This window comes from Diceros bicornis, unplaced genomic scaffold (assembly GCF_020826845.1).
Source record: "Diceros bicornis minor isolate mBicDic1 unplaced genomic scaffold, mDicBic1.mat.cur scaffold_371_ctg1, whole genome shotgun sequence".
NCBI classification, from domain to species: domain Eukaryota; kingdom Metazoa; phylum Chordata; class Mammalia; order Perissodactyla; family Rhinocerotidae; genus Diceros; species Diceros bicornis.
In genome coordinates this window covers 159,828-167,302 of record NW_026691242.1, presented here as the reverse complement: position 1 = coordinate 167,302, position 7,475 = coordinate 159,828, and the positions used below count along the sequence as shown (strand labels likewise).

The window sequence follows — 7,475 nt, the reverse complement described above, 5'->3', positions numbered from 1 at the left end:
AACAATCACGTAACAGATGTAAGTCAGATGGAGGAATGACGGTGCCCTCAGGGCAAGGAGAGACGGGACAGGGGAGAACCCACCTGGTCCTGGGTGTCCCTCAGCAGGGCGGTGTATTCCCAGGATGTGGGCTCCGGGTTGCTGAGGTTCCAGCTGATGATGTGGAAATGTAGCTGGTGCTCTCTCTGGATGGATAAACTCTGTGCTGCAGAGCCTGGAGCCACCAAGAGGAAGAGCAGACAGGTGGAGACTCTCCGTTCCCAGCACACAGGCATGGTGGCCCACGGGGTCAGGATGGTAGGTGCAGACAGCGTCCACACTGCTGGCTTCCCCATCCTTTTCAGGCCTGGGGAGAGAGGGACGTGGGGACTCTAGAGAGAGGTCCGGAAACCTCTGGGGTGGGGGTCAGAACAGGAAGGAGGAAATGGGAGGACAGGGGCGAGACAGAGAGGGGTGGTGACAAAAGTGGTCATTAGGGGCAACTAATCAGGGGAGGGTCTCACCTGAGGGAGACCAGTCTGCAACTCAAGGAGAAGAGGCCCAGGCTGCTCTTCTTGAACAAGGATCCAGCTGGGGAGGAAGGAGGAGGAGGAGGAGCAGGAGGGACAGGGATTGGGGGAGGGGCTGGGTGGGATTAACCCAACGGGAGCTGCTGGGACCAGGGTCTCACCAGGCTCTGCAGGACCCTCTCAGTGAAGTTGAACGTGGCTGAGCCGTTGCTCCTGTCTGATGAATACTTGAGGGTGGAGATGGGGAAGGTGACTGTGAGGGACTTCAGGTTGTGCCCCAAAGCTGCAAGACGAGAGGGAGAGCGATGGCCATCACTGAGAGCAGGACCAGAGTCCTGCACTCATTATCATCTGTCGTCTTCTCTCCCAGTGGCACCACCACCCACCCGTGTGGTCACCCAAGTCAGAACCAGCACATCTGCTCAGCTCCTCCTCCCTCCCAGTAACACAAATTCCAGTTGCACACTGGTCCTCACATATACTCCCTCTCTCCATCCCTGTCCCAGCTTAGGTGTTAATTTCCTTCACCGGGACCAACACCCCAGCAGGCTCACTGGATGCTCTGTCTAAAGGATGTTCTACATGACTACTAGAAGAATCTTTCTGAAATGAATACCTCACTAGGGCCACCACTGCTCTAGTACCACCCATTGCTCCCTATGGCCTTCAGTGTTTAGTTCAACCTTCTTGACCTGGCACTCAAGGCTCTACTCAATCTGGCTTCTGCTGACCTTTCAGTCTCATTTTATCCATCTACTGCGGGTTAAACATTATGCTTCACGCAATCCAAATTCATTTCAATTCTCATCATACAGCATGTTGTTTCTGGCCGGAGCCTTTGATCATGGAATCCTCTCTGCCAGGAAAACCCTTCATCCTCTAGTTTCCAGGGTCCCTCCTACTTATTCTCAAAGACTCCATTCTGGTGAAACTTTCTCTAGCAAGCTCTTCCCTTCCAAATTATGCCAGGCGCCTCTCCCCAAAACATCCCACATCATACTATAATGGTGTGTTAATTTCACAATATTAGGGCCTCTCTGAGGGCTGGCATTAGACTGAATCGTCAGTATAATCTTTGTGATCAGCATGATTGCCCTAAAACCAGAATTTCACACCCTGGCTTCCCAGCTCCTGGATCACAACTGGCTGGTGGAGGAGTGGGGCCGGAGAGCTTCTCTTGGGAAGGAAAAGGGGCCCCCAGATACCTGTGGTGGCTTCTGGTGGCACAGGTGATGATGAAGTATGCAGGGACGTGGTGGCCGGCTCGGGAGCTGTGGCGAGGGCTGTCATCAGGGAGGGACAGAGTGGGAGGAGCCCCCAGGCTCACCCGGGCTCCAGCAGTGGCTGTGCCAGGACCACCATTCACAGGTGAAGCATAAATGAGAGTGAGGGGACGGATGACTGTGTGAGTAGAGGGATGAGAAAGCCTGTGGATGAGAGGAGCCCGAGAGAGAGAGATAGGTGAACAAGAGAGACTGAACTCGGAGGAGAGACAGATGGACGGGCAGAAAACTGGACAGACGGATGGGATACCTGGAAAAGGAGGACCAAGGGCGGGGCTTTAGGAGAATTAAAGTGAAAACCACATGGGGTCAGAATGTGGTGGAGAACACGTCTGTGTCTAAGGCTTTCTCACACTGGGCTGGGACTCTCCACCAGAACCCGGGAGGGAGAGAAGGGATGAATTAGGGCCCTTCCAGGTGCTTCCCTCACCAAGGACAGCGGGTGAAGGAGAACAAGTGCTCCCCAACCCCAAATGTCGACGGGACCCAGGAGATCAGGACCAGGAATACTCACTGGTGGTAGTCGGGGCTGCGGCTCCATAGGTGTAATCTGTGGAGAGAAGGCGAGAGGAGCTGAGCAAGAGTTGGGGTGAACATAAAGGATTAAGGGAGAGGGAGGATGTAGGGAGCTTTGTGGGGAAAGCAGAGGGGAAGAGGGGAGGGGAAGAGGGGAGGGGAAGAGGGGAGGGGAAGAGGGGAGGGGAAGAGGGGAGTGGTGTTCAGGGGGGAGGCAACGAGATGGAAGGTGGCTGGACCCAGTGATCACACAGTGATGAGGAGACTGATCCCAGACCAGGAGCATAGAGAGATGGATCATAGCTCACTTTAGAGCAACGCAGGCAACACAGAACTCTGACTGGGAGAGAGAGTGTGGCTGTAGCACAGCCCCTCACCACTGACGTAGAGGCTGTCCCCGTCCAGGGTGAGGGAGCCCAGGTGGGTGACGCCCTGGGTCTCATGGCACGGCTCCCAGTAGAGTCACTCTCTGTCCAGCCCGGGACCTGCGGGGGTCAGAGTGGAAGGTGCAGATGATGTCCACCCCAGTGGCTGCCCCACCCTTCTCAAGCCTGGGGGAGGGAGAACCTGGGGACATGGAATACTGAGCAGGGGTCATTCTGGGTGTGGAAAGCGAGAGAGGGGAAGGGAGGAGGCTGAGGGAGAGGCTGAAGGGGCTGCTCTGATGTCTGGAGAGGCTCTCCTCGGTGTCTCCCATGTGAGACAACCCCCTCACAAGTAAGGCCTGACTTCCTGTAGGATGTGGAGGGGGGCCTGTGAGTGACAAAGAGGGGTGAACACACAGCCCTGGGTGAGGGGGTGCCTGCAGCTCTGCACGGACAGCAGCGAGGAGAACAGTCTCTGCCCTGTGCCATCTGACACATGCAGGCAAGAAAGTAACGTTACGTTCTCTCGGTTCTACCCTCCAAGGTCTTTTCTTTCTATTTGATTAATACTCCACAGCCATCACCCAGGCCTAGGGAACAATCATCTTATTCCTCATCTTATTCCCAGCACCTCCCATCTTGCCTCTTAAGTCTACATTCTTAACCATGAAATCCATTTGAACCAACGTGCTTAGACCAAACGCTAATCACATCCTCCTTCTACTCGCATCTCTCCAGAGTCTTCCCACTGGTCTTAGAACAGAGTCCCAAGTCACCCCTGATCTGGTCCTGCCTGTCCCCCATCGCCGGCGTGGCTCACACCCCTCCCCCTGTGTTGACTCGGCTCAGCCATCCCTCTTCTCAGTTCATGGACACACCAGGCTCTCTGCTTCAGGGGTGTCCTCATGCGGGTCCCTCTGTCTGAAACGCTCTCTTGAACACACTCCCACATCCTCACTCCAGTCTAACCCTCCAACTAGCTAAATCCTGTCCAAACTCTAGCTCTCAAGCTAAATATCAGTCCTTCTCAAGAGGGCTTCCCTGCCCCCTCAGGTTGAGTCCCCTTGTGCCAAACTCCCACATTACTCTCATCATTAACTGTTTAAAATCCAAATTCCCAAATACAATATAAATTCCACGGAGGTGGGACAAGGTCTCTCTGGTTCTCCAGGTCCCCATGCATGTGGCCCAGAGCCTGGCTCATCAGATGAGGAACCATCCCAGTTTGTCTAGGACTGCCCTGGTTTGAATACTAAACGTCCTGTGTCCTGGAAAACCCCTCTGTCCTGAATAAACGAGGATGGTGGGTCACCATAAATTATAAACTCAAAGACTATCTATTGCATGACAAGCACACATTCCCCTCAAGAACATCACAGGAAAGCTAGAATGAAAAAGGCACACACACACACACACACAATTAGTAGAGGCCAACAACTAAATACAAAATTACTTAACAAGATTCTCTGCAACATGAATCACCAGACCGTTATTTCAGAAAAGTTTCAAGAAACAAAGTTAATTCCCTTTAGAAGGCAAGGTGGTGAGAACAGGTTTTTTAGAGACTAGTGCCCTGCCCTGCAATCTACAGTGTTGCTTAGTACTCCTCCAAATGATTTGAAATGTCATAAAGAAAAAAATGCTCAAAATAAATCTGGCTACTGGCAAATTCAATGTTAAATTTGTTATTAATACAAAGAAGTTCCAATCATCTTTTTCCCTGAATGCTCCTTTATTTCAAATTTTTGTGGAGGATTTATAGGACTTTAGAAGTCAAGTTGAATGGGTCTAAGGAATGTTGCTGAGTATCCCTGCTAATATTTAATGGGATGTCTTCTAATACTACATACACACGCAAAACATTTCTGTATTTATATTATATATAAATCCTGACTTTTGAGTATTATGCAATGCAAGTAAATCTATATTTTCTACTATAATACACATTTGCAGTTATTTACATTTGTTTTATGTGTTCTTATTTGCATATAACTGTACTTACTGAAATATTTACCACACAGAACCACACACAGCTTACCATCTTTCCCTTGAATATAATCCATCAAACATCAATAATTTTTCTCAAGATACCCTCACTCTCAGTGTCCATGTGGTGACAACCTGAGCCCAGGAAAGCCCACTGGCAGGTCTTCTGCACAGCGGAGGCTGCCGGAACCTGTTGGTACCAGGTCCACAGGGTACTCACCTGGTCACACAGAAATCCATGGATCAGCGAGGACAGGTGGACTCTGAGCCTGCTTTCACCTCAAACTTGAGCTCCACGGATGTTTTCGTGTCTGAGGGGAGAAGAAAAGCGCAAACAAGCTTTTGAGGCCTTTTCTAGGGTGTTGGATGGAAAGGCCACCCAATTCACTTTTCTTTTTTGTATTTACTGATTTAACTGTAACTGTTGGCTGAAACTGGATTTTTCCGATTCCTATCCAGTCACCTGCTCCCCAAGATGGGAGGAAGCAGCTTCGTGCTGTGTGCACTTGTGTCGCTCAACTCACTTGGCTGGACAGAGACTTTTTGCTGACTCTGGACCCTTTAAACAAGCTTGTCATTTAGGGCCCCTGTAAGTGACTCGCTGACTTGTAAACAATTTCCACACTTCATTCAGGGCTCGGGAGATTTTCAGGCCCTGGAGCAGGTTTCCCAACCTCGGCACCACTGACATTTGGGGCCGGATGATTCTCTGTCGGGCCGTCCTGGGCCCTGGAGGACGCTGAGCAGCATCCCTGCCTCCCCCTCTAGATGCCAGGAGCGCCCCCATTTGTAACAACCCAAACACCGCCTCCAGACGCGGATAAGCGCCCTGCGGACAAAATCACACGGAGGACGGTGACGGGGACTCTGAGGAGGGGCCGGCGGCGCCCGGAGCCGGGAGGAACAGCAGCCTCGGGCGCCCTGAGCGAACAGCCCGGGGAAACGGGGCTCCGGGGGGACGGGGGGACGCCGGGCCCTGACGGGGCTGCCCGCGGCCCAGGCCCCTCCCTGGACCGCGACCGGAGCCGGGACCGCCCGCCGCTCACCGCGCGTCGCCCCTTCGGCCGAAGGTCCAGGGGAATCCCGTCCGCGCCGAGAAGACTGGACACACCGCGCAGACCTCCCGCTCCATCCAGGGCGCCGCCCGCGCTTCCGCTTCCGGTCTCGGGCGGGCGTCTGGGAGGAGAGAAGTTCGGGGAGGACGGACGATTGGGGGCTCCGGGTTGAGGCCGCGGGGGGGACGGGGCGGGGCGGGGCGGGGCCTCTCACCCCAGCCTCGGGGGAGGTGTCTAGTTTCTAGAGTTAATGTGAGACCGGTCCGCGGGCTGGGTCAGCACCAGGGACAGGGACCAGGTCTAGGGGCGGGGCTGTGGGTGGAAACCAGTTAAAGAGGCGGGGCTGTGGGCGGGGACAAGGGTGCGGGCGGGGCAAGGGGCGGGGACCAGGCTGTGGGCGGAGCCCGGGACCTGGCGGGGAGAGACGGAAAGAGCCGAACTGTGGCCGCGAAATCGGAGAGAGACGAACCCGAACCGCTGAGCCGAGGAGCGGCTGAAGATAATGTCAGTTTTATTTCATCCTTTCCAATAAATCATTCCTTTTGTATCATTTCCTGCCAATATTGCATTAAGCAGGGCCTCCAGTGTGTGTTTCGTAGAAGCAATGATAATGAACGTTCTTCTCTTATCCTTGATTTCAACACTGCACCATAAAGTTTGACTCTGTAAATACTCTTTATGAGATTGACAGAGTTCCCTTCTATTCCTGATTTTGTAAGAGTTGTTTTTGTTGTTGCTGTTTATTTTTTAATACACAAATGGTGTTGAATTTAATTAAATGTCCTTTTCTGCAGTTATCGAGGTTATTATTTCTCCCTTTTCAGGGACTAGAGTACTGAATTACATGGCATGACCCAAGCTTAGTCATGATATGGCCTTCTTATAAAATATAGCTGGATTTGGAATGCTGATTTGATTTTTATTTAGGATACATGAACTTAATTCAAGAAGGAGAGTGGCCTGTTATAATAGTCAATTACTAAATTGACTAAGGAAGCATTTCAACTCTGCAGTTCTCATCCAGAATATTTCCTCGGATGAATAACGGACATAACAGAGAGGTAGAGAAAGTCTCTGTAAAGCATATACTCACCTGTCTCATTGGAAATCTCATTCTCTGGGCAGGGAGTGCAGTGAAAACAACAGAAAGCCTCTCTCTCCTGAGGGCTCTTCCTAAATCCAGGACTACAATTCTCCCTGCATAAGGAGCATGAAGTCTGGAGATAATCAGATACCTGTTGGTAACAGCTGTGACTTTTAACTAATTTTCTAATAACTAGAATGTTTTAGATTATTGGGCATTTAACAAATATATATATATATATTTTTTCATTTTCTGAGGAAGATTCACCCTGAGCTAACATCTGTTGCCAATCTTCCTGCATTTTGTTTGTGGATTGCTTCACTCCTTTCCATGGCTGCATAATATTCCAATATATAGCTATGTCACATTTTGATTATTCATTCATCCATTGATAGACATCTAGGCTCTGTTTACCTTTTGGCTATTGGGAATAGTGCTTCTGTGAATGGTTTTTACATTTTTAAATGGTGAAAGAAAGTCAAAAGAAAAATAATATTCCATGACACATGAGAAGTATATGAAATTCAAATTTTGTTGTCCACAGATAAAGTTTTATTGGCACCCAGCCACATCCATTCACAACATCGATGGCTGCTTTCACATTATAACACTGGAGTTGCAACAGTGACCCTATGGCTTGCAAAGTTGAAAATATTTACTACCTGGCCCTTTACAGA

General features: G+C 50.8%; 1 long non-coding RNA gene across 1 annotated transcript; it reads right to left on the bottom strand.

Annotated features, from left to right (window-relative positions):
• Window positions 1-2,305: 2,305 nt before the first annotated feature.
• On the bottom strand, window positions 2,306-4,959 carry LOC131402940 (uncharacterized). The gene is made up of 3 exons (XR_009219095.1): window positions 4,880-4,959; window positions 2,686-2,793; window positions 2,306-2,342 (listed from the first exon to the last, which is right to left on the bottom strand). It is a non-coding gene; the product is annotated as an uncharacterized LOC131402940 (long non-coding RNA).
• Between the last annotated feature and the right edge of the window lie 2,516 nt (window positions 4,960-7,475).